The sequence below is a fragment of the Eurosta solidaginis genome, chromosome 1 (assembly GCF_040869045.1).
Source record: "Eurosta solidaginis isolate ZX-2024a chromosome 1, ASM4086904v1, whole genome shotgun sequence".
Classification (NCBI taxonomy): domain Eukaryota; kingdom Metazoa; phylum Arthropoda; class Insecta; order Diptera; family Tephritidae; genus Eurosta; species Eurosta solidaginis.
Genome location: NC_090319.1, coordinates 223,012,929 through 223,037,832, shown reverse-complemented (window position 1 = coordinate 223,037,832; position 24,904 = coordinate 223,012,929). Strand labels below are relative to the sequence as shown.

At 38.4% G+C, this 24,904-nt stretch overlaps 2 protein-coding genes across 9 annotated transcripts in view; one reads left to right on the top strand and one right to left on the bottom strand.

The window, feature by feature from the left end:
• LOC137237037 (striatin-3-like) overlaps window positions 1-24,904 on the bottom strand; it is a 636,631-nt gene that overhangs the window by 61,080 nt on the left and 550,647 nt on the right. The window contains exon 1 of one of the 5 annotated variants that reach the window (XR_010948772.1): window positions 2,232-2,878. The exons of the other annotated variants lie outside the window; for them this stretch is intronic. The gene's annotated coding sequence lies outside the window, so the exon portion shown is untranslated. Of the gene's footprint in view, window positions 1-2,231; window positions 2,879-24,904 lie in introns of those variants that run through there. 5 annotated transcript variants of the gene reach the window in all.
• Cad86C (Cadherin 86C) overlaps window positions 1-24,904 on the top strand; it is a 2,678,031-nt gene that overhangs the window by 2,260,466 nt on the left and 392,661 nt on the right. The window lies entirely within an intron of this gene.

The window sequence follows — 24,904 nt, the reverse complement described above, 5'->3', positions numbered from 1 at the left end:
GTCTCTTGTGCCAAGAGTATGTTTATTACATTCCTTTTTATACCGTTCATTATAATTTGGGGATATATGTCTCCGCCAAGTATGAGGTCTACGTCTTCGTTGACGTAGAACCTCTTGTCTGCCAAAACCAAGTCTGGGAATGCCTGCATAGTCGTTGCGTTGATATGGCAGGATGGAAGATTCCCAGTTAGTTTAGCTAGGACGAGAACGGGTGTAGTCAGGCTGAAGCAGGCATCCACTGGTGAACGTAATTCGATGTTGGATGCTTCTTTCACCTGAGCTGACACCGCATTTGTGATGCCTGAAACCTGGGCATGTATTTTCCTCGCTGGCAATTTGATTCTACGTTTTAGTCTCTCAGTAATAAAGGAACATTCAGACCCTGAATCAATTAGTGCCCACGCGGAGAAGTCGGTACCATTATGGTGGATGTGTATGCGAGCAGTTCCTAATAGCACGCCTGTGCTGGAATTGGCATGGCAGGATTTGACATTCTGATTCGCAGAGGAAGGCGGGTGTCCCGATTCCTGTCTTTTCCTTGCCTGTGCGTAGTTGCCGTAGATTTGCACATTTTACATATTGATTTTGTTGTTTGCTTGGTTAATTTTGTTTGAAAAGCACCAAGTCTTTTTGTAGGGGTTTCTGTCGACTGGCGCGACGTGTTTGACTTTTGCACTTTAGAAGTGGCATTCCCTGTAAAACCAGACACAGTTTCAAGTGTCTGGAAACGATTTGACAAGAATTTGTCCATATCTTCCCACTTGGATATGTCCGTTTTGTGGTCAATGCTCTGCTCCCATAGAGCCAACGTATTCTCAGGTAATTTTGTCGAACATAAATAAGTAATAATCGCATCCCAACTTGAAACATCAATCTGATGGGTTTTTAAGGATGCTAAACAATTATTTATGTCGCGCTGTAAGGTTTTGATTGAGCTGCCGCACTCGCTATCTATCTTTTTTAGATTAAACAAAATTTGTAGTTGTGAGTTTACGAGAATCCGTTTATTCTCGTATCTCTCACACAGGTTTTTCCAGGCTGTTTCGAAGCCTTCATTTGTCAAAGGACATTTCTTGACAATGTCCTTTGCCTCACCTTGAGTTTTTTGGTTAAGGTGGAACAACTTTTCTACCGTTATTTTTATAGATGGCCGTGAACAGGTCACGAAACGTTGGCCAAGATAGGTAGTCGCCCTTGAATACCTCAGTAACGCAGGCTGGCAGGCGGATACTTTGTTCACGCGCACGCTCTCCTTCAGGTCGAACCTGACTATCTCTTTCCTGCTTCAATTTGGCTTGAAGTTCAGCCATGTTCGACATGCATCGCAAGAATACGGCATATGCAGCTTTATGCTTGATCTTGACCGTTGCAATTTTCTTTGCGTCGAGCGTGTCAGAGCCAAGCAACTCCTCTAGGGCGTTCTCTGCTTTTTCCCACTTAGCTTGCAACTCTTTTTGCTGTATTGCAAGAGTGTGTACAGTGTGCAGAGCCGCTTTAATATCATTAAAATCGGCCTCGAATTCGATTATTCGATCGGCCAATCTAATGTAAGAGTCCATGTTCATGGTTGAAAAGTGGAGAGCGAATTAACCAAGGGATATAACTGAAAAAACCTGAGCGAATAACCCAACCAACCACTATTAAATACGAAAAGATGTATTTTAATCTTTTTTTTTTCTGACTTTGCAGATTATTTTGTGCCTTAAAACAGAGATCAGGGGGGAGCAACACCGATGTGTACTGTGTAAAGTAAAGGGGGGGGGGGCACTCGCCACTTCAACCTTCAATTTTATTATAAAATACGTGCGCGCGTTGATATAAACTCGACGAAAAGTGTGAAACCGTGAAATAAATCTTATGCAACAAAGAACAAAACTGTGTAACAAGATTAATTAGAGAAATTAGTGAAAATAATAGTGACGCAAAAGAAATTGAATTTTGCCGCAGTCAACTGGCGTGATTTTTTTTTGAAAGTGAGGTTATGCGCACCTCTTCCCTGTGCTGTGCCTGGAGAGCCTTACCGCTGGTGGGGGGACAGACCAGATAGTCACAAGGAATCTTAAACGACGTTAATGCAACGCGTTTGCACTTATTTTCCTTTTTGGCACTACACAGTTTTTTCACACTTTTCGCGGTTAATTACAATCACGTATGGCACTTTAAATTGATTTTTCGCACTTTTTATTTATTGTTTTAACCAAAAAAAATGTGTCAAGAAATATTGCACTTACTCTGGCTTTTTATGGCGATTTGTATAGTGGTGCTTATGTGGCGAGATGGCTTGATGTGTTGCAGTGGCTTTAGCTGGCTTTCGCTTGCTCAGTGTTTTTGCAAGATGTTGTTAGTCAATTGTAGTGTATCACCAAGCGTGTTTATCAGAATTGTTGAGTATCACCAAAAAACTGTCAAAATTCCACCAATAGTGTATCACCACAATAATTTACCACCAAAGTGTATAACCAAGCGTGCATATAATGGTTTTGTACGGATGTGGACTGTATATATGTAGGTACTGTATTCCAAATTCCTGGTGAAGATGGACCAAATGTTCGGCCGAGGTGCGTCTGATCCTTGCGAGAGGTGGGCGCACCGGGGTCGATCTCAATGGGAATATGGCGTGTGGAAATAAAAAATAAGAGAATACGAGATTTCTCTTTATAACATATGTTTTATTGGGTAACTGTACAAATTGGTTGGTTACAATATTACCTGAATATATTTTTGACAAACGGCAGAGATCGCTGGCGGCAGATGTGAGCCGTACGGCTGTTGAAATCCAAGAGGCCGGTTGTATAGAAAACGACAACCGTTGACTCGCAAAATCCTCCGTTTTGGAGGGGAAAGGCACCCACACATCAACCCGGACATGCATATGCATGAGTGCTGACAAAAAGCACACATACACGTGCATGTACATGCATGCACATGCATGTGGCGGTGATGGTGTGGGTGGCTATAAGTTAAAGTCGAGTATCGAATCGCAGAGTTGCATTAGGGGGATCGCGATCAGATGCGGAAAAGTTAGGCATCCTGCCTAAACAGATGATATGGAATTTGCTTATTTACGTCCTGCTATTGTATTTACTCCCATAGGATGTTGCGTAAACTTGAATCTCATTTTCGAAATTTTTGTACAACGTGTACAATTCTCTCTTTTATCTAGTTTACGTAAATAGATCGCATTGCGCTTAAGTGATGAGCAACAAGCTGAGGAACGTTTTAGTACGCTGATAATACCATTACTACCATTGGCTGCATTAGGATCAGAAGTTAATTAGGAGTCATTCTTTTCTACTTTACTTGAGGAGGTGCGAATCGATAATATGAGACCTTATATGTTGACGTTGAGCGCCAGTACAAGCTTATGAGTCATAAGATAAGAAGGACGATTTGTCACTCAAGGACGTGGTGGTTACTTCGATGAATTTGGCATTATACGTGAGGTCATGCAAACCCATTGATTACATATACTCTCGCTGGTCGCTATGGAGAAACCAAATTCCTATCAGCCCGACGGTATAAGCGATGAAAAGGTTAGAGTATTGAAAAGCATTCCAGCTTTAACCTTAGGTGATATGGTATTGGGGCAATATAGTGGCAACCCAAATGGAGAACGTGATGAACGTGTGGGACATTTAATTGCTCCGCCAGTTAAGAGAATTCCACTGGTTACATATGGGTTGGGTGTGATGCGTATGAACAATGAACGTTAGGGAGGTGTACCCTTTATATTGCGTTGTGGTAAAGCATTGAATGAACCTAAGGCGGAAGTGCATGTGCAATATCGTAAAGTTCCTGGTGATATCTTTCATGGTAAGGGTAATCGTAAAATAGACGAAGTGTCAACTGAAAATGTATTTTAATCGGTCCTCCGGACAGTTCAAAATAGGATGCCAAATGCTGAGTATGTTGCGATTGGTGCGAATCGAATGTGTGGTGTCGGGGCCAAACTTTGGTAAGGATTGCATAAAAGGTTTTCTACGTTTCGCAGACCGCCAAGTGCCAACGTTCCAAGGGAACAGCAGAGGCGTTTGCAAGAAGTTAGCACGCTACAACGGGAAGACCTTGATGGCGGGTCGGTGTGCTCTAAATGAAATCGAACCAGGACTCTACTTAGGTAAGCGTAATATATAGATATAGTAGACTTTATGTTTGCCATTTTGAGATAGGGATAAAGACACTCCCCGAAGGTTTTGTGCAGTGTTGTCGATGTTGATGGCGCTTTCCCGTATAGATCCGTCACGTTCCGGTAACATGCACTATTAAGGTACACGCCAGACCACCTGAGGAACCACTTAGTATTACGATATTAAAACTTATAGGTCATAACGCCCACCTGCCTTTTACTCCGAGATGATAAAGAGATAGGATTCGCTACGGGTAGGTGAAGTTTGACATCTAGGTTGGAGAAGCTATAAACTGCGCTGTTAACCGCCTTGAATGGGTTGCGCTTTGATCATTTGGGTATTGTAGTCTCCTCTTACGACAGGTACTGTCTGAGCCCCCTAAGCAGCTGGGGGAAAATATTGATGTGGACGCTTTGTTTAGATACTCTTCCGATGATAACGTTTACAGTTCCCCAACTTCTATGGCCCGTTCCTATTAAAATCAGGAAACGCCATTATTACCTTTGTTGACTAAATAATGAATTTTATACTTGTTGAACTTAAACTTTTGATGGAAAATCCGATTTGTCTTCATATGCTCACATTTTCTCAATAATAAATGTTAGTCAGCGTAGCGAACGGACGTGTTCTTTCGCGCTCTGAGTCTTTTTCTATTTTCGCATTTTAAAGGTTTTGTTTACAATGAAAACGTGTCTAAAATGTAATACACAGTGTTTGCAAGATAACCATTTTCAATGTGGTTTTTGCAAGTCTAAAACTCATTTAAAATGTGCAAACATATCGGCATGTTCTTTAAATTTGTTCAAAAACAATAAAAATATAATGTTTAGATGTGACAATTGTGCCATTGTGTTCTCTCAATCAAAAATAGAAATATCAGTGCATTAGACACATTTTTGAAATTGTTTAATTGCGGTGAGTGCCAGCAAGAGGACAATAATGATTTTCTTACTGTAGACGGCGCCATGGTGACGCGCTCTAAGGCGAAGGTTATTGAACCGAAATCAGCAACGTTGTAAATCACTAATCTCCCGTCAAATGGTTCATCTGGTATGGCTGTCAAAGAGAGCCATTCTTCTGCTAAGCCAAGCTCTCATAGCAATATTCAACCACCAACAATATCATTAGATGACAAAAATGCAAATGTCAACGCTATCTCCAATTCGTCTAATACACCGAGTGTTTCACCTCGCTCTTACTCTGATGCTGCTGCCGCCGGTGCTGCTACTGCTGCGTGCTCTAAAGCTATCTCCAATTCGTCTAACACACCGAATGTTTCACCTCGCTCTTATTCTGATGCTGCTGCCGCCGGTGCTGCTTTCGCTGCTACTGCTTTCGCTGCTACTGCTAATGCTGCGTGCTCTAAAGCTCTCAACAGTCACAACAAAAAATTTGAGAAAGGGTGATAGTGATACAGCTGATGCCAGCTCTGCCGATCTCGGCATTAAGAAAAATAGGGAGAAAAGCGCAACAAAGAATGCAAAGAGTCGTAGAGTTGTTGTTGGATGCAATTTAAGTGAAGAACTTGCTGTTGCTTCTCCCATAAAATGGTTACACTTGGCTTCGTTTAAACCGTCAGTGACTGCTAATGATATAGTGGAATACGTCTCCAAGCATACGTCAATTAAATCATCAAACTTATATTGTAATGCGCTTATTAAAAGAGGTATCGATACTAACTCTTTAAGAAGAGTAATTCTTAAACTTGGAACTTCTCCTATACTTTGCGATAAGCTCTTGAGCTCTAACATTTGGCCAGCCAATGTAACAGTGCAGCCGTTTAAATTTTTTCAAAAGCGGGGAGAGGCAGCAACAATAACATAAATGTTGTAGTGCCGCAAAATATCAACGTATCAATTAGCTCAAAATACTCTTTATACTATCAGAACGTTGGTGGCATGCGCACCAAAGCGGGCCAAACTCGTCGCGATACATCATTGCATGAATATGACTTGGTGGCTATTACTGAAACTTGGCTAAACTGTGCCATATCTTCAAGCGAATACTTCGATGATCACTATAATGTGTACCGAAAGGATCGGGATGTTCTAGCTACTGGGCACGAGAAGGGTGGTGGTGTTTTACTGGCTGTAAGAGCACATTTGTGCAGTAACGCAATCAGTCTTGATTTATCCGATGGGTTGTTAGATCAAATCTGTGTTAGAGTTAAATTTACTAGCAACAAATCATTAATACTTTTAGTTTCTTATATTCCTCCTGGTAGTGATATAGAAATGTATGTAAAACATTTAGAAAATGTGATTGCAATCTCAAATTCTCTAAAGCCTGGTGATGAAATTATTTTCTTAGGCGACTTTAATCTACCCAATATCTCTTGGGAAAATCATAATAAAACTTTATATTGGTAGACGGAAACTAATGGGCTTGCAGTCCCTATATGGTAGGAGAATATACTTCTCAATACTTTTTATTTATAATGTCATTAATAATAACATACACTGTGACGACTTATCTAATTTGGTCAATTTATATGACCCGCCTCGTAACTTAAGAAATAATCGCTTATTGGTATACACATTCCACTCTACTAATTACGCCATGAACGAGCCGATTGCTAGGAGCGTTAGATTATGCAATACCTATGCAAGCGTTATTGAGTTTAATGATAGTATAAGTATATTTAAATTAAAATTATACACTATTTTTAATTGATTAACTGCGTACTATATCTAGTCTATAAGAATTAAATTCTGTAGGCTGAACTTAAATAAATAAATAATAAATAAATAAATAAAAATTCAAATAAAATTATAAATATTGCAAACATATTAAAGGCTTTAAGAAGTTTAAATGCTGTTGTTGTAGCAACAGGCGAAGCACTGCTACAACCACAACAACATGATGATCATAGATGCTGTTGGATGTTGTAGTCGTGTATGAACATCCGTCAAGTTCATTATTGCCAATCAACTGCGGTTCAAATAGCTCATCTTGGAACGTCAGGATGCCTTCATCCGCTGATGAAATAAGGTTATTATATAATATTTAATTATGTATTAAATATGATGTAAAAATGAATCGTACTCGTATTCACATGGGATTCCATCATATGGTTGGAAAAACGCTCTTTAATATGATCAAAAATGATTCTGAAAAGTAGTCAAATATCATTCAAAACTAAGTAAAGCACAATCCTCCAAACATATCAAATATGATGAAAAAAGAACAAAAGTGTTTAAGAATATGAATCATAAATGTTTATTCAGGAGTAATCACATGCAAGGTACACTTTCCTCCCAACGATACCTTGATGTTTCGAATAAAAAATACTTTTAAATTTGAACTTTTTCAATCATCTGGGGTATGACATTTGAATATCCTTTTTTTGATGAGTCTAGCAATTTTCTTATCGTATTGAGTACATTAAGACTTCTAAAAATCTGAATACTTTAGTAATGGTAATATCTGGGGCAGATGGGTTTTCCATCTGCGTTAGGCTTGCGGTGGGCCTCGTTGCGCGCCAACGAGTGCAGCTGTTTTCTGTGGCAGAGCGGTTCGCCCTTCTACGGTAGGCTTCTCTGTTGTCCTCGTTATGGGATAACGAGTGAATTTTGAGTTAAATTTTTTTCTTTTTATTTAAAAATTGAATGGGCCGGAGAATGCCTTTGTTTTCGGTGGCAGATGCGGATCTGCATTAGGGTTGTTGGTTGGCCTCGTTCCGGGTGAACGAGAGCTGGGTTTTGGTGGATTATCGATAGGGAAGTGAAGTTCGGAAGGGAGTGAGGGAGAGGAATGGAGGGCTTGTTAGGAGGAGCTATTGGCCTCTCTTGGCGGCCACCGTGGTGTGATGGTAGCGTGCTCCGCCTATCACACCGTATGCTCTAGGTTCAACTCCCGGGCAAAGCAACATCAAAATTTTAGAAATAAGATTTTTCAATTGGAAGAAAATTTTTCTAAGCGGGGTCGCCCCTCGGCAGTGTCTGTCAAGCGCTCCGATTGTATTTCTGCCATGAAAAGCTCTCAGTGAAAACTCATCTGCCTTGCAGATGCCGTTCGGAGTCGGCATAAAACATGTAGGTCCCGTCCGGCCAATTTGTAGGGAAAAATCAAGAGGAGCACAACGCAAATTGGAAGAGAAGCTCGGCCTTAGATCTCTTCGGAGGTTATCGCGCCTTACATTTATTTTTATTTTTTTTTTTATTGGCCTCTCGCAATCCATCTCCTCCATTGGGAAAAAGGATCAGTTTGACCAAAGGTCGTTGGACTTGACCCTTCTCGGTAAAGAGGTCGACTACACGTACTCGGTTATCTTCGCCGGGGTGTACGTTGACGACTCTACCTAACCTCCATTCGTTGGGAGATAAGTTGTCCTCTTTGAAGACAACGAGATCTCCCACTTGTATATTTTGTTTGAGGTGTTTCCACTTCACACGCTTTTGAAGTTCGGATAAATATTCGGTTTTCCATCGCCAGCAGAAGGTTTGATGGAGGGCCTTGAGCTTCTGCCATCTATTTAGCATGGAGGCAGGGCTTTCGTTCGCACCTGGTTCTGGCGGCGCCAGAAGATGGCTGCCACTGAGGAAATGTTCTGGGGTTTGTGGCTCCAGGTCCGTTGGGTCATTGGACGCCGGGCTGAGAGGCCGTTAGTTTAGACATGCCTCGATCCGGCACAAAAGGGTTTGGAACTCCTCCATGGTATATTTATGGAGAGAAGCGACCTTCTTGAAGTGGCTTTTGAAGCTCTTCACTCCCGCTTCCCACAGGCCGCCCATATGTGGAGCGCCGGCGGGAATAAAATGCCAAATTAATGCTTGATGGCTATACTTGGAGGCTGTTTTGTCTCAGATTTCTGCCAGGAAGGCTTTGAATTCCGATCGTAGAGATCTGGAAGCTCCGACAAAGTTCGTACAATTGTCAGAATAGATGTTTTTCGGACATTCTCTTCTCCCGATAAAACGCGAAAAGGCTGCAAGGAAGCATGGGGTGCTCAGGTCACTAGTGGCTTCTAGGTGGATGGCCTTAGTGGAGAAACAGACAAATAAGCATACGTAGCCTTTGGACAGTCGACATCCCCTACCGCAGTAGCTTTTGATGTCGAAAGGCCCCGCAAAATCTACCCCGGTATTAGTGAACGCGCGGGTAAAGTAGTACGTTCGCAGGGAAAGGTACCCATAAGTTGAGACTGCGCCTGCTTCCGGTGAATAATGCAGGTTTTGCAGTTGTGGATGATGGCTCTGAATCATTGTCTTGACATTCGGTATCCAATATTGGGTTCGAATAAGGCGGAGCATGAGCTGGTTCTCACCATGAAGGGAATCATGGTGCGTCATCATGACTGTAATTGTACGGCAAGATGATCGGATGACGCTCGTTGTATGACATGTCTTTTGAAGCCCCTAGACGCCCCCTGACCTAATAATATCATCTTAGTCGATGTATGGGTTGAGTGACAGTATTTCACTCTTTCGATCAAGAGGTTCCCTATTTTTCAATTTTAGATATTCCGTACCGTAAAATTGTTTCTGACAGACTCGTATTAATGCTTGAGTCGTTGCCGTAATCTCATCGGCTGAGATTATGCAGGACCTTTCTTGGAACACGGCTTTAGTTTTAGGATGCGTTCTTTTATAGAATCTCCTCACGTAAGACAGGACTTTCAAAGCTCGTGGCAAATCTGAAAATCAGTCAAGAATATCTGAATTATCTACCCTTGTCGTGGCATATGATTGTATGTGTGATTGCAGATCCGTTTTGGGGATATCCTGAAGGATTTCCTCACAATTTTATGTCCACTTGCGCAATGGAAAACCAGATGAGTGTAATGCTTCGCGAATCTCGTTTCTTGCTCTGATGGTTGACGCGATTGTATGTCCTCCCGATAAAACGTCGTCGACGTACATAGTTTCTAGTAGTATATTCGATGCTATTGGGTGGGTATTTTCTACGTCATCAGCCAATTGCAAAATTTACCGTATCGCGAGGTAGGGGGCGCAGTTTACACCAAATGTGACAGTTTTTAGTTCGTAAAGACTGATGGGTTCGTTGGGGGATGTTCGATGGACAATTCTTTGAAATTTGGCGTGATTATCGGTCACTCAAATTTGCCTATACATCTTTTTTATGTCACTATTAAAAACAAAGCAGTACAGTCTCCAACGTAGAATTAAAATGGGCAAGTCTGCTTGGAGTACTGGGCCTGGGTGGAGTATGTCGTTTAGACTAATGCCTTTCGCCGTCGGACTTGACGCGTTGAAGACGACGCGCACCTTGGTAGTGGTACTTTCCGCCTTTACAACGGCATGCTGGGGCAGAAAATAATTATCCGAATCGTCGGATGGTACATTATTCTTGATTTTTCTCATATGTCCAAGCGTTTCGTATTTTGACAACACCCGAACATACTCTCTCCCTAACTCTTGGTTTTTCAGTAATCGCCCCTCATTTCCGAAGAATTGTGAACATGCGCGCTTTAGTGACGGTCCTAATTTAATATTCTCAGGGTAATCCTGCCTGAATGGTAGCGAAACTGTATACCTCCCATTTTCATCACGTTTTGTCGTTTCCTTAAATAACTGTTCACAATACCTTTCTTCTTCATTAAGCATTTTATTTTTGGGAACATTTTTTATCTCCCAGAAAGCTTTTAATTGGTTGCCCAATGCAACCTCTTTGTAAAATGACCCGATGCTCTTCGTTGGACTCGGTGCTTCAACTCGACCGGTTAGTATCCCACCGAACACTGTCTCTTGGGCCAGAAGTGTATTAAGTACATTCTTTTGCAGACCGCTCATTATAATTTGGAGATATATGTCTCCACCAAGTATGAGGTTTACATCTTCGTTGACGTAGAACCTCTTGTCTGCCAGAACCAAGTCTGGGAATGCCTGCATAGTCATCGTGTTGATATGGCAGAATGGCAGATTCCCAGTAAGTTTGGCTACACTCTAAAACTTTTGTTGGAAACTAAGATTAAAATGGGGGTAAATTCCTGTTGAAATAATTTTTTGGTGTAAAAATGCCCATTTTTTGTACGTATGCATGTTGAAAATAAAAAAAATGGATGATATTACTATAAAGAAAGGTGTAATATTTTGATTTACACCCGAAAAGTACGTAGTTTTACGCAAGAATTGTGCAAAATTATACATGCTTTGTAATTTCACACAACAATGTGCAAATTTCGGTCACTTATTATCGTATTTTGCTTCAGGTAACTGTAAATTTTCATTGTCGTGTTTGTCGTCTCGTGGTGGAAAAAAGTTAATAAGAATTAAAATATAAATATAAATATAAATAGGCGAATAAGCTTAAAATATATGTAAATATATATAAGTGAATAAGCTTTACAAATATATTGGAAAAGTTTGTGTGTAAAGTGTGTGCAAAGCAGTTCTGCAAATTAAAGAGAACTGACTTCAAATTTGTTTGAATGTTTGTTTCCAAAATACAATAAAAAGTTTTCAAGCTACAATGTCTATACAGTCCATTTTTCAAAAAAGCGTTCTGCCAAAGACGCCGTGGTTGAAGATGTCACCACAAATTCAATTGCTCGATGGCTTCTTGCGACTTTTTCGCTACAAGCATACATGAAGTATATTCACATATTTGCAAACATTTTGCTTATAGCAGAAACGTCAACTGTCCAGTAATTTCTTGCTTGAAACCATTTAGTAATGCGTCCTCTTTTCTATCACATTTTTTCCGGAAACATAGCCAAAACAGTGACTATTCGGTGGAAAAAGATGTGGGCGAAAATAGTAAGGAACTATCGTTAAATACGATCAGTTTCCAGGAGTTGCCAAATAGTCCTAGTTCTACCCGCGTTAAAAGCTTTAAAAATATGTTAACACGGTTAAAATGCAAATATAATATTTCTTAAACTTGCGGAGAGTGTTTGTTTAAAGAGCTGTGCACTCAATTTATTTTCACGGCTATTGCTAAATATTTCAAGGAGAACGACGAGCTTCTTTTTAAATTTTATTAGGTACATACATACATAAGTATATACACTCAAAAAAAAAAGTATAACTATCATTTTAATACACGATGTGCAAAAATGAAACTATAAACGGTATAATTTTCGTGGTATCAATGCAACGATAAATATTATAAAAAGTATAATTAAAAGGATCAATTTTGTATCTTGACTACTGATTTGCCAATGGAAAATATTTGTTTCGCCTTTAAAATATATCTAAATGATAACTGTATAAATTTCCTAGTCTCATTATGATAACATTTAATACTAGATTGATTATAAAACACATTACATTTGTATGTAGTTTATTAACTTGACAAATACAAGTATCAAACTAATATTTCGAAAATGTCAAAAACATAAGATCATTGATGACCAAATTAAGATAAGCAAAAATTGCACAATGATGCCTAGATGGCATCGCCTTGATGATAACTTTTTTTTAGTGTACATATTTTTTAATATTTATACCAATTTTCACTTTTTCGACTCTTTAGTAACTTTCTAATTATTTTATACATTATTTCAGTTTGGGACGATAATAGAAAAAGTTGAAAAGGAACAAAAGAGCTAACGCCCTGTGTTTCTATTATAGGTGAATATTATAATATTATTTATATGTTAAACGAACGTATTTTAACCCTTTCCAGGGCACTACCAGAAATCCTCAAAAATTTATTAAAAATTGTATAATGTTTCGTTCATTTAAGTTATTTATTTAAGAAAATATAAAATAACAATTTTATATCTTGTTGGGTTTTTTGCGATCAGTTCAATAATTTTTATTTTTTATGATTTGTAGGCTAGTCTGATCTAATTTATTCTGGTGCATTGTGGTAGTCTTGTCATAACTTTTATGACAAGACTACCACACAAGGTGGTACTGATAAGTAAATGTTAATATTGTCCGATATTGTTTGTTGCCCCTGAGGATGCTGAAATATTCAGCGAAACGTCGGGCGTAAGGTGAATTAATCGTTTTATTTGCACCAGCATAAATTAGATCAGACTAGCCTACAAATCATAAAAAAATAAAAAAATAACAATTTTATAATTTTGTATTAATAATCTTATCATTTTAGTTTTAATTTTTGTCTAATTTTTTATTCATTTCATTATTTTCTAAATACATATCCAGAAGACATACCTCAAAGTATATCATATATTTTTTTGATAGTAAGGTTACCTTTAAAAAAACAAACGCAGATTTACTTGACTTGATTTTGCAGCTATTTTGCTAATATTATATATATACAATTTAGAATATCCCAAAAATATTTCGCAAACGTGTGAATTTTTGATGCGTTAATTTTTAAAATTTTATCCGTCCCAAATACGTGGGAAAATAAAACACATTAATAATATAGCAAAAATAAATACACTTATGAAAAAAATCGATGCAACCGTAAATTAAATTAAAAAAAAATATCTTAATAACTCAAGAAATATTTATATAGTATTAACAAATGTATGAAATTAATGCATTAATTAACATATTTAAGTTTTTTATTGTAGTTTTGTTCTATGATGAATTTCATATCTAAACCGATATGCATTGAACCCAACCCCATCAGATTTTGATGAATTTATTAATATATTATTTAATTATTATTTAATAAATAAATATTTATGAAATTAATGAATTAAAAAATTAATACTATTTTCTAATTTTAATTTTCTTCTATGTAAAAAAATATATTAATAACTTAATGAATAAACATATGTGAATAAATAAATATTTAAGTTAAATATTAAATTAAAAAACCTGGCCTTTTATTTACAAAAATTGTGGCCTTTAATGTTTAAAATCGCGCTCTTAGGGTGTAAATATATGCAACTGGTGAGTACAATTTTAGGCATATTGTGTCTAAAGTATTACACATTTTTTGCGTAAAATTCAACAAGAAATTTGTAAAAACAAAGATGTGTAATATTACACATATATAGTGGTTAAAGTGTTGCCTACCATTTTGGTAGTAAATTTACGATTTTCGGTTTAGAGTGTAGAATCAGAACTGGAGTAGTCAAGCCGAAGCATGGATCCACTGGTGAACGTAATTCGATGGTGGATGCCTCTCTAACTTGAGCAGATACTGCATTGGTGATACCTGACACTTGGGCATGTATTTTCCTCGCCGGCGAATTGATTCTGCGTTTCAGTCTTTCTGTCTTGAAAGAACATTCAGACCCTGAATCAATTAATGCCCGTGCGGAGTAGTCGGTACCATTATGGTGAATGTATACGCGAGCAGTTCCTAATAGCACGCCTGTGCTGGAATTGGCATGACAGGATTTTACATTCTGGTTTGCAGATTGTCGCGCCTGTGCTGATGTTGTTGGGATATTATCCGCATCTTTGAAGGGATTGCATACAGCCGTGTGCTGAGATGTATCCGCATGCAAGAGCGTGTGGTTACGAGAGTGGCATTTGGAACAGTTGTAGGAAGTGGTGTACTTCGTCACGGTGTGTCCTGGGGATAAGCAATTCAGGCAGCCACTTGTGGATTTTATAAATTTCTACTTGTGAGGTTCGACAGATATCCGCCAGACATAAACATTCTATTTCCGGTAGCCATAGGAAATGCTTCTCGTATATTAGTAAGAGGTATAGCAAACCTGTATGATGTTAACAGGGCAAGCCCAAATAGATGGTTTAACAGCATAGGAGCAGTTTTGAAGTTCAAGTTAATGTTACATTAATGAGTTCAAACATAAGTTCTAATAACAGAAGTGGGAACAGACGGTAACAGGTATCGTAACAGCAGGGCTTACACTGTGGGAGCATTGTAGAAATTGTGTGACAGATTGCTTATTAAAAAAGAAAAAAAAATAACCGCGGGAAGTATGGGCGAAAAATATAAATTCTATAGGTTTGAAGAGACTGAAAATACAAAAACTACACAAAGGAAAATAGTTCGAAAACAGCCGATTAACGGGGGAAAATAGCTCGTAAACATTTTTTTTAATAGAAAATAGTTCGCAAACAATTTTTTTTGGAGAGCAAGTGGCTTAATTGCGGCGGTTACCGAGCTTGGAAACTGATAGCAAAAAGTTGGACAAGTCAGTTACTGAAGGAGTTGTAAGACGATCGGTTGTCCGGAAAAAATAAAAATAAAATAAAATCAAGGGATACGTTTGAAATCCCTTCCGTGCAAAACTAACAAAACAAATTTTTTGAAGCTGACAAAAAATTTAAGAACTTACAGTGAAATTTGGAAAAAAAATATTTTATTTAACATTTAGCAAAAGCGAAGAAAGAAACAAAAATTTTATCAACTCGTGAACAAGTGAATAAAAGAAAGAAAAAAACTTTTTTGGAAAAAATTTTATCAATACGTGAAGTGAACCAATATGAAGGTTCATTTGCTAAAACAAAAAAAAAAAAAACAAAAAAAAGGAAATAAAAACTAACTATTTGGATGTGTGGATACAAAAAGTAAGAAATAACAAAAAATAGCTAAATTCAAAAAATTTAATTAGTTGGAAAAAAAAATAATAATAATAAATAAATAAATTGGTTGGAAAAAAAAGGACCGAATTATTTGTAATTCCGAAAATACGAGCAAAAAGGGAAAATTTAAGTGGGAGATAGTTGAATATTTTATTTCGAGAAATTCGAAAACATCTAAGAAAACAGAAAAAAAAATTCTTGAAAAAGAAAACCCTATAATGTGTAAATTTTAATACAAGAGTTGAAATTTAAATAAAATGAAAGCCCCTTTATAAGCGAAACTTTATAAGAAAAAAGAAGGAAAAAGAAAATATTTTTGAAATTTGAAAAATCGAAGAAGAAAAAAAACACGGAACATAAATGAACAAATGAACAAAAACTTTATTAGTAAACTTGAACCTTACCGAAGTTTTGAGTAGCGCAAGAAACATTTTTAACTATATATAAATAATTTGCGTACTTACTATAAAAATAACCAAAGCAAGGGGAAGGAATTTTTGAAGGAAATGCGGCACAATTTCAAGTCGGAGTCCCTAACATCGCCAGGAGTTTACAGATTCAGAAGGCGCAGCGGCTAATTATTTTTTTTATGTAGTTTGTAGGATTTACTAAACAAAAAAAAAAAAACAAAAAAAAAAGTAAAAGAAAAATTAAAATTTATGTAGGTTCTTAGGCTCTCTAACATACACAAAAAAAAAATATTTTATTGTAAAAAGTTGAATGTGGGTGAGTGAGCGAATCAAAAAGCCCCAGAAAATATACCACTGGAGAAAATGAGTATGGTTAGGAAAAAGGTGCTAATAAAAAGTGATTGTGTTTTCTTCCTAGGAATACTGTAGCTTCAACCGACAACACTCCATCAACTGGCCAGCGGAAGGAGGATGATTCGGTAAGTGCCCCATCTTTCATACTCATTTATACATATTGTCACGGATATTAGCATCACTAAGCTATACCGTCAGCGCATATGGGCCTTGGCAACCACGCTACTGTTGGCAGCCATAATTTCGAAATAGTAAAAGACTTCGTTTATTTGGGAACCAGCATCAACACTAGCAACAACATCAGCACTGAAATCCAGCGAAGAATCAATCTTGCCAATAAATGCTACTTTGGACTAGGTAGGCAATTGAAAAGTAAAGTCCTCTCTCGGCGAACGAAAATCATACTCTACAAGTCAATTATCGTACCCGTCCTGCTATATGGGGCAGAAGCATGGACCATGACAACAGCAGATGAAGCGGCTTTGGGAGTGTTCGAGAGAAAAGTTCTTCGAAAGATTTATGGACCTCTACGCGCTGGCGATGGCGAGTACCGAAGAAGATTTAATGATGAGCTGTACGAGCTATACGCAGACATCAACATAGTCCAGCGAATTAAAACGCAGCGGCTGCGCTGGCTAGGCCATGTTATGCGAATGAAAGATGATGCTCCGGCCAAGAAAGGGTTTCTATCGGAACCCGCCTATGGAAGTAGAGGTAGAGGGCGGCCCCCACTCCGTTGGAAGGACCAGGTGGAAAACGATTTAAACTCCCTTGGTGTGACCAATTGGCGCCGGTTGGCGGAGCGAAGGAGCGACTGGCGCGCCTTGTTGGACGGCCATAACCGTTTAGACGGTTAAGCGCCAATTAAGTAAGTAAGTAAGCTATACCATCACTAAGGCTAATGCTAAGCAGTATTTACGACAATAATCAAATCATGTATACACATATATAAGGCAGCCGAGAGATGTCACACACAGATGTATTTACGCCTATGTGTGTGCGAGAGACTGTAAACTACAAACATTCACATCAATAATTCAATCATTATGTCTACACATGTGTAGGTACACGCAGCTGAGAAGCAAGGCACAACCATATGCAGACATCTTATTTGAGATGCTCCTAAATGTAGGCAATTATAATTGTGGAAGTGTCGCTCACACATACAAGCATGGGGTATGAGAGAAGCTATAAAATCGTGCAATTGTAGTTACAGCTGAGAAGTTTGAGAGATACTGGACTAGTAGATTCTGGAAGCGTCTAGAAGAGGCGAACGAGGAAACCAAAGAGTATAAAAGGCGACAGATGTAGAGGCGCTGTAATTCAGTTTGATTTGAGTTGTCAAGCAGTTTCGATTAAGACGATATCTAGCGAGCAATAGCAGTATTATTTTGAATAGTAGAGTTTCATTGAGCTATCAATCAGTGTGGTTATTAAGCAGGCTATTCGTTGCACAGTTTGTTATTGTGAAGTACTTTAATAAAGGCCATTTTACATTATTACAAATTGGAGTTATTTATTCAACAGATTAGTGATTCGAACTTAGCAGAGGATTGCAAATAAGAGGATTTGCAGCAAAAAATCGTTACAATTGTTGTCAGAAGAGGAATTGTTGAATAAATTCCGAAGACTTCGAATAAACTTGGAAATGCCAAAGTTGAGTGAATTGACGATCCAGCAACTGAAGGAGGAGTTGGAAGTCCGTGGAGTGGTTATTTTTGGCGATAAATCCCAGCTACAAAAACGACTAAGTGTAGCTATGGTACTTGAAGGAATCTACAATGCTGAGGAGTATGACTTTCATTATGATAGCAAAAAAACAACAACAAAAATGGAAGAACAAAATTAAACACCGCAGACAGTGACGAACACAGTATCTGTACAAACATCGACAATGGCATCTCAGCTGGAGTCACAGGAGGCACGCATTTCCGAAATGGCGTCGCAAATGTCATCTCAATTGGAAGAACAGAAGACATATATGTCATCTCAATTGGAAGCGCAAGAGGCACGTATATCTGGAATGTCGACAAACATTTCGGAACAGGTATCATCGCAGCTCTTTGCTAAACTGGACGAGCAGGATGCAAAAATTTTACAACTCGAGGACAAAACTGATGCCGAGATAGAAGCGTTGAAAGGTCTTATGCAACAGTTACAACTAAATCGCTCAGCTGGTCCAGCGAGCAGTCCGAAGATAAAAACCCCATCTTTTGACGGCTCTGTTCCTTTCGAGGTATTCAACCTTCAGTTTGAGAAGACCGCAGCAGTGAACCAATGGAATGCTGAAGATAACGTTGCAGCTCTGTTCGTGGCACTGAAAGGGCCTGCCGCGGAAATCTTACAGTCCATCCCAGAGTACGAGCGGAACCACTACGAAACACTGATGAGCGCTTTAGAGAGACGTTACGGAAGCGAGCATAGGAAATAGATATTCCAAATTGAGTTGCAAAACCGCTACCAAAAAGCAAATGAGACATTGCAGGAGTTTGCTTCAGATATTGAAAGATTGGCTCATCTTGCAAATGCGGACGCACCCGTGGAATACTCTGAAAGGGTAAAAATCCAGAGCTTCATAAATGGCATACGAGATGTGGAAACGAAGCGGGCTACATATGCGAATCCAAAACTAACGTTTGCTGAAACGGTATCGCATGCTCTAATTCAGGAAACAGCGTCGCTTCTGTGTAAGCCAGTTTTCAAAGCACGCCGTGTGGAAGTAGAAAGGCCAGAGTGGGTAGACACAATTTTGGAAGCACTGAAGGGATCTCAACAGAAGAATGCCGGAGTTATTAAATGTTTCAAGTGCGGCAACTCAGGTCACATTGCACGTCATTGCGATCTTGGTACTAATAGTTCCAACAATGTGGGTGGCCGTAAACGTAAAGCTGGCGTAAATGAGCAAGAGCGTGTCGAATGTAAAGAACGAAAACTTGCCCCGGCTATTGAATGTCCTGTGATATCTGTGTCGCAAATTGGAAGGAAATCAAGCAGTCTTACCGTCAGAGGGAATGTGGATGGTAAAGAACGTGTAATGACTGTAGATACGGGCGCATCTCATTCCTTGATCCGATCTGACTTGGTCAACAGGAGAGTAAAGTCATTACCTGGAGCAAGGTTGCGTACGGTCACAGGCGAGTATAATCAAGTCCAAGGCGAAGTGGTATGTGAGGTATTAATTGGAAAAGTCATGGTTCTACACGAATTAGTTGTGGCGGAGATCGTTGATGAAGTCATATTGGGAGTGGACTTCTTGGTTGACCATGACGTCAGGATCGATATGCGGAGAAAAATTATGCGCTATAAGAACCAGGACATACCACTTAACTTTAGTTTGGAAAAAGAGTTCAGAAGTAATCGGGTACTGGTGGAAAAGACTCGACAAAGACCACGAAAGTCAAAGGCAAAGGTTGATAGATCGAATGGGCCAAATAAATCAAAATCAAAAGTACCTGCGAGAGAAACACTGGCATTGACAAACCCTAAAAGACGCAGGAAAATGAAGCAACGAATTTCCGAGAAAGAATGCGAGGGTAGTTTCAAGTCGGAGGCACTACTGTTGTGAAATGTGGGAACAATACCGATTATGCAAAGCAAATCCGTCCAGCGCAAGCTCTACGAAGTGGTTCATTGACTAAACAACGGAGTGTGAAGGAACGGCCCAGGGTAATGAGTAGTAAGATGAAACACTGGCATGACAAGAACTTTAATTCGGAAGGTTTCTTGGCGGGAGATTTGGTACTGTTAAACAACCCTCACCGGCGGAAAGGTGTTCCAGCCAAATTTCGGTGCAGTTGGGAAGGCCCGTACAAAGTTGTGAAGAAGATCAGTGATACCATCTACCGCATACAAACCACTGCGAAACCACGGATTAGAAGAGTGGTACATTTGGAGATGCTAGCGGCAGTTAGATCGGGAGATTTGTCTGATCGGGACGATCAGATTTAGGTGGAGGGCAGTGTCACGTATATTAGCATCACTAAGCTATACCATCACTAAGGCCATGCTAAGCAGTATTTACGTCAATAATCAAATCATGTATACACATATATAAGACAGCCGAGAGATGTCACACACAGATGTATTTACGCCTATGTGTGTGCGAGAGACTGTAAACTACAAACATTCACATCAATAATTCAATCATTATGTCTACACATATGTAGGTACACGCAGCTGAGAAGCAAGGCACAACCATATGCAGACATCTTATTTGAGATGCTCCTAAATGTAGGCAATTATAATTGTGGAAGTGTCGCTCACACATACAAGCATGGGGTATGAGAGAAGCTATAAAATCGTGCAATTGTAGTTACAGCTGAGAAGTTTGAGAGATACTGGATTAGTAGATTCTGGAAGCGTCTAGAAGAGGCGAACGAGGAAACCAAAGAGTATAAAAGGCGACAGATGTAGAGGCGCTGTAATTCAGTAATTCAGTTTGATTTGAGTTGTCAAGCAGTTTCGATTAAGACGATATCTAGCGAGCAATAGCAGTATTATTTTGAATAGTAGAGTTTCATTGAGCTATCAATCAGTGTGGTTATTAAGCAAGCTATTCGTTGCACAGTTTGTTATTGTGAAGTACTTTAATTAAGGCCATTTTGCATTATTAAAAATTGGAGTTATTTATTCAACAGTTTAGTGATTCGAACTTAGCAGAGGATTGCAAATAAGAGGATTTGCAGCAAAAAATCGTTACAATATTATACATACAGACCTGTGATTGGTATTGATTCACAAGCTTTGAATTAGATTATTTAATTAATTGAGTAAGAGCGATGAAATTAGGTAATCCAATTATCTGTTTTCATTGCTGAGTCGTTCTATAATCGTTTAATTTTTGCATTTTTTTTTTGTGTGCGATGAATGTTGGACTCATAGTTTTCTTTTCATTAAAATGATCACCTTAATGAAAGGAAAAAAATAAGTTATCTTTGTAAGAATTAACCGGTCTGTATATCTATATTCATTCAACCAATTCATGTTTTATTTGCATCACTTGAGGGGTTAATATCGTCACCAAATTCCACAAGAAATTTGACGATAAAAATAGTACAAAAAAAAATTGTATTAATAACAAAGATTTAAATTTTGAACATTAATAACCTATACAGTAGGTTTTGAATTTCTTTTATTAGTTTCTTTTGTGCTGCTCTGTTAATTGGACCATGTAACATCGTTTAATCAGATTATGTTGCAAGAAGCCTATGTTACAGCGTTCACATAATTTTGATTTTCTGCTAAATATTGTCTTTTTTTGCTTTCCTTCTCTTAACTCGAAAGAGAATTCCAGTTTTATAAATATGTTCCAACTGCTCATACTCAGCTGCTCATTAATTTCAAGTTTCTTTCGTTGTTGGATCTCCATGGTACCAACTCAATTAATTCTAAGTGTTGTGAGAATATGAGAGCGCAACATCAAGAGTTAACATACTGCGTACCGCTTGCACCGGTGCTTCTCGCTCACTCGCAAACTGTGAGCGATGTATAAATATGTTTGAAACTATGTTAAATATGTAAGTACAGAGATCTCAGGTTATACGAATTATGTTGAATGTGAGAGAGATGGTATTGAGAAATAACTTTGTTTTTTTTTTTTTTGACGTAGTAGTAAAGTAATAAGAGAATTTATATACTGAGCGACTTTTGTTTAAATTGTATGTAGTGAGGAAATCTCAACTTAACATGTTTGACTAGTGATAAGAGATGAGAAGAATTTTTGGAGAATGTAAAGAAGTCATGGAAACCAGAGAAACGTTTTCTTCTGCTCAAGAGAATTAATTTATATATATGATTTTGTAAATTTGTGAACTTACTTTTTTGTGGAATTGAGAGACTTCGAAATAAAAATGCAAGATAGAGAATTCGATTTCGATCGACCTGTTGAAATGCAAGCTAACATAAATGATGTAAGGAACAGTTTAGGTAGGTTAACAATTATGTACATAAATACATATAGCACAAAGTAATAAATGCGAAAATAAAAATACAAGTCTATCGTAGTAGTAGATATAGAAACAACGAAATGTATGATTGAAGAAACTTTGATTAAAATTTAAGGATTTGTAAAAGGAGAAAAATGAAAGTTTAACTTTTATTGGATATTTGTGGTAGGGGCAATGGTGAGTATGTGTGGGCTAAAAGAACAACTTTTACCATTCTTTTAGCAGGTTGAGTGGGTGAAGACGGGAGGGCAACGACAGCTTAGCCTTCCACCTCTGCCGGATGAACCCCAAACGATGCAACGCGTGGCAGGTAGTTGTGTGTGTTAGTTAACGCTTTACTTATTCATTTCCGTAGTAAATTTGATACGTTATTTTGGGTATTGTTTTATTTGGATGAGCCTAACCCTTCGACGGCCTCAAAATGTAATTTTTTTTTCGTAAATCTCTGTTTGATTTTTTTTTATGAGAAACCGAGGTAAAAGTCAGTGTAGGAACAAGATCCCCCCATATACGCCGTAGACTAGCCGGCTGTAGCAAACAGAGTACCCGCTCCTTAAACCCTATACCCACTCGGAGAGCTATTGCATAGCAGACCTGATGTTCCTTAATTCAGTGCCAAGTAAGCTAGACAATTGTCTAAGTGAAGAAGTTTGTGGCTGGGATGACAAACATTAATGAGGCCAGCTTCTTTGCATAGATGGTGCACTATAAGAGAGCCAACGGAGGCATGATGCGATTGGTTCATTACATACTGGGGTTAACTCGCAGAAGCGTGAATAGTTGCGTAATCTGTGCTCAGGGGACTTGCACATTTTACAGATTGATTTTGATGTTTGCTTAGATACTTTTGTTTGAAAAGCACCAAGTCTTTTCGGAGGGGTTTCTGGCGATTGTCGCGACGCGTTTGGTTTTTGCACTTTCGAAGTGGCATGCCCTGTAAAACCATACACTGTTTCAAGTGACTGAAACCGATTAGACAGGAATTTATCCATATCCTCCCACTTAGATATGCCCATTTTATGGTCTATGCTTTGCTCCCATAGACAACGTGCTCTCTGGTAACTTGGTTGAACAGAGCTAGGTCAGGATTGCATCCCAATTGGAAGTGTAAATTTTGTGGCATTTGAGGGACGAAATACAATTATTTATATCATTTTGTAGCTTTTTTATCGAACTGCCGCACTCACTTTCTACCTTTTTTAAATTGAATAAAATTTTTAGTTGTGTATTTACTAATATTCGTTTGTTCTCGTATCTTTCACACAAGTTTTTCCAGGCCATCTCGAAGCCTTCATTTATGAGAGGGCATTTTTTCACGATGTATTTTGCTTCGCCCTGCGTTTTGTTGTTGAGATGAAATAACTTTTCCACCCATTTCAAGCTAGAGTTGTTTATATAAATTGCCGTGAACAGGTCACGAAAAATTGGCCTAGACAGATAATCCCCTTTAAAGACTTCCGTGTCGCAAGCAGGAAGGCGAATTTTATGCCCATGAGGTTCTTGCTCAGGGTTGACGTTCTTTTCACCCTTCTTGTATTTTTCTGCCTCAGCAGATATAGACGCTGAACATCACACGTAGATTGCGTATGCTGCCGTTTGCTTCTTTCTGACCGCCATAACGTCATCCGCTGACACCTCATCAGATCCCAATAGCGAATCAAACGCAGACTTTACCTTCTTCCACAAGGACCGCAACTCTTCCTGGTGTATTGCAAGGGTGTGTTTGCTATGGTCGCTTTCCGGAATAAGGCTGTAATCTTTATCAAAATCTGCGATTGATTCTGCTAAACGGATGCAGGTTTCCATTGTTTTATTTACGTTTATTAACGAGAAAATTTCCAATTAGAAAAATAGAACTCTTCAGAGTTAAAATACCTGCCCAGCCGTAAATAAAAACCTTTTTTTTTTATATTTATTAATTTTATTTCAGACTTTGTCAGTAGCGACAACGAGAAAGGGTTTGTTTTATGGACCTTTTGTCACAGCAGCGACAAAAGCAAAAGATTTAATGTACAAACTTTTTGTCTCAGCGGCAACAACAAAAGAGGGGACAACTCGCCACCTCTACAAATAATGGGTGTATTTTGAAATAGTGAAAAGTGCGTGCGATATTCGAAAATAAGCGCAAAAAAAGTGTAGAAAGTGTTTAAAAAGTGAAGTGAGCACCGTATTAATTAAAATGCAATAATTTTGTACTTGTGATCTAAAAAAACAACAACAAAACTGATATAGTGAGGTTGCTTGGAAATGAGGTTATGTTACCCTCTGCCTTGTGTTGTGTCTGGAAAACCTTACCGCTGGTGGGGGTATAAACCAGATAATCACAAGGGTCGAAATAAATTAAAACACAAGTGATTTAAATTTGGAAAAGAAGTAAAGGAAGGAAAAACTGGTGCTCATTAAAATAGATTTCACTTTGTCTGATTTCACTTTTTTCGCGCACAATACGCGTTATTTCTTTATTTTTAACTAATCAACACTAAAAAAAAAGTGGCAAGAAATACAACACTTACTTCTTATTGTTTTTTGTGATGGCTTTGGCTCTGATGGCTGTTAATAATATCGTGTTGTATAGTATGTAACGCTCAAAGTGGGTGTTATTTTTGGCTGCTGGGGAAAATCCTTTGACAAAAGCAGATGTGCTGTGGCTAATACATTTTTTTTTTGTGGCAATCCTC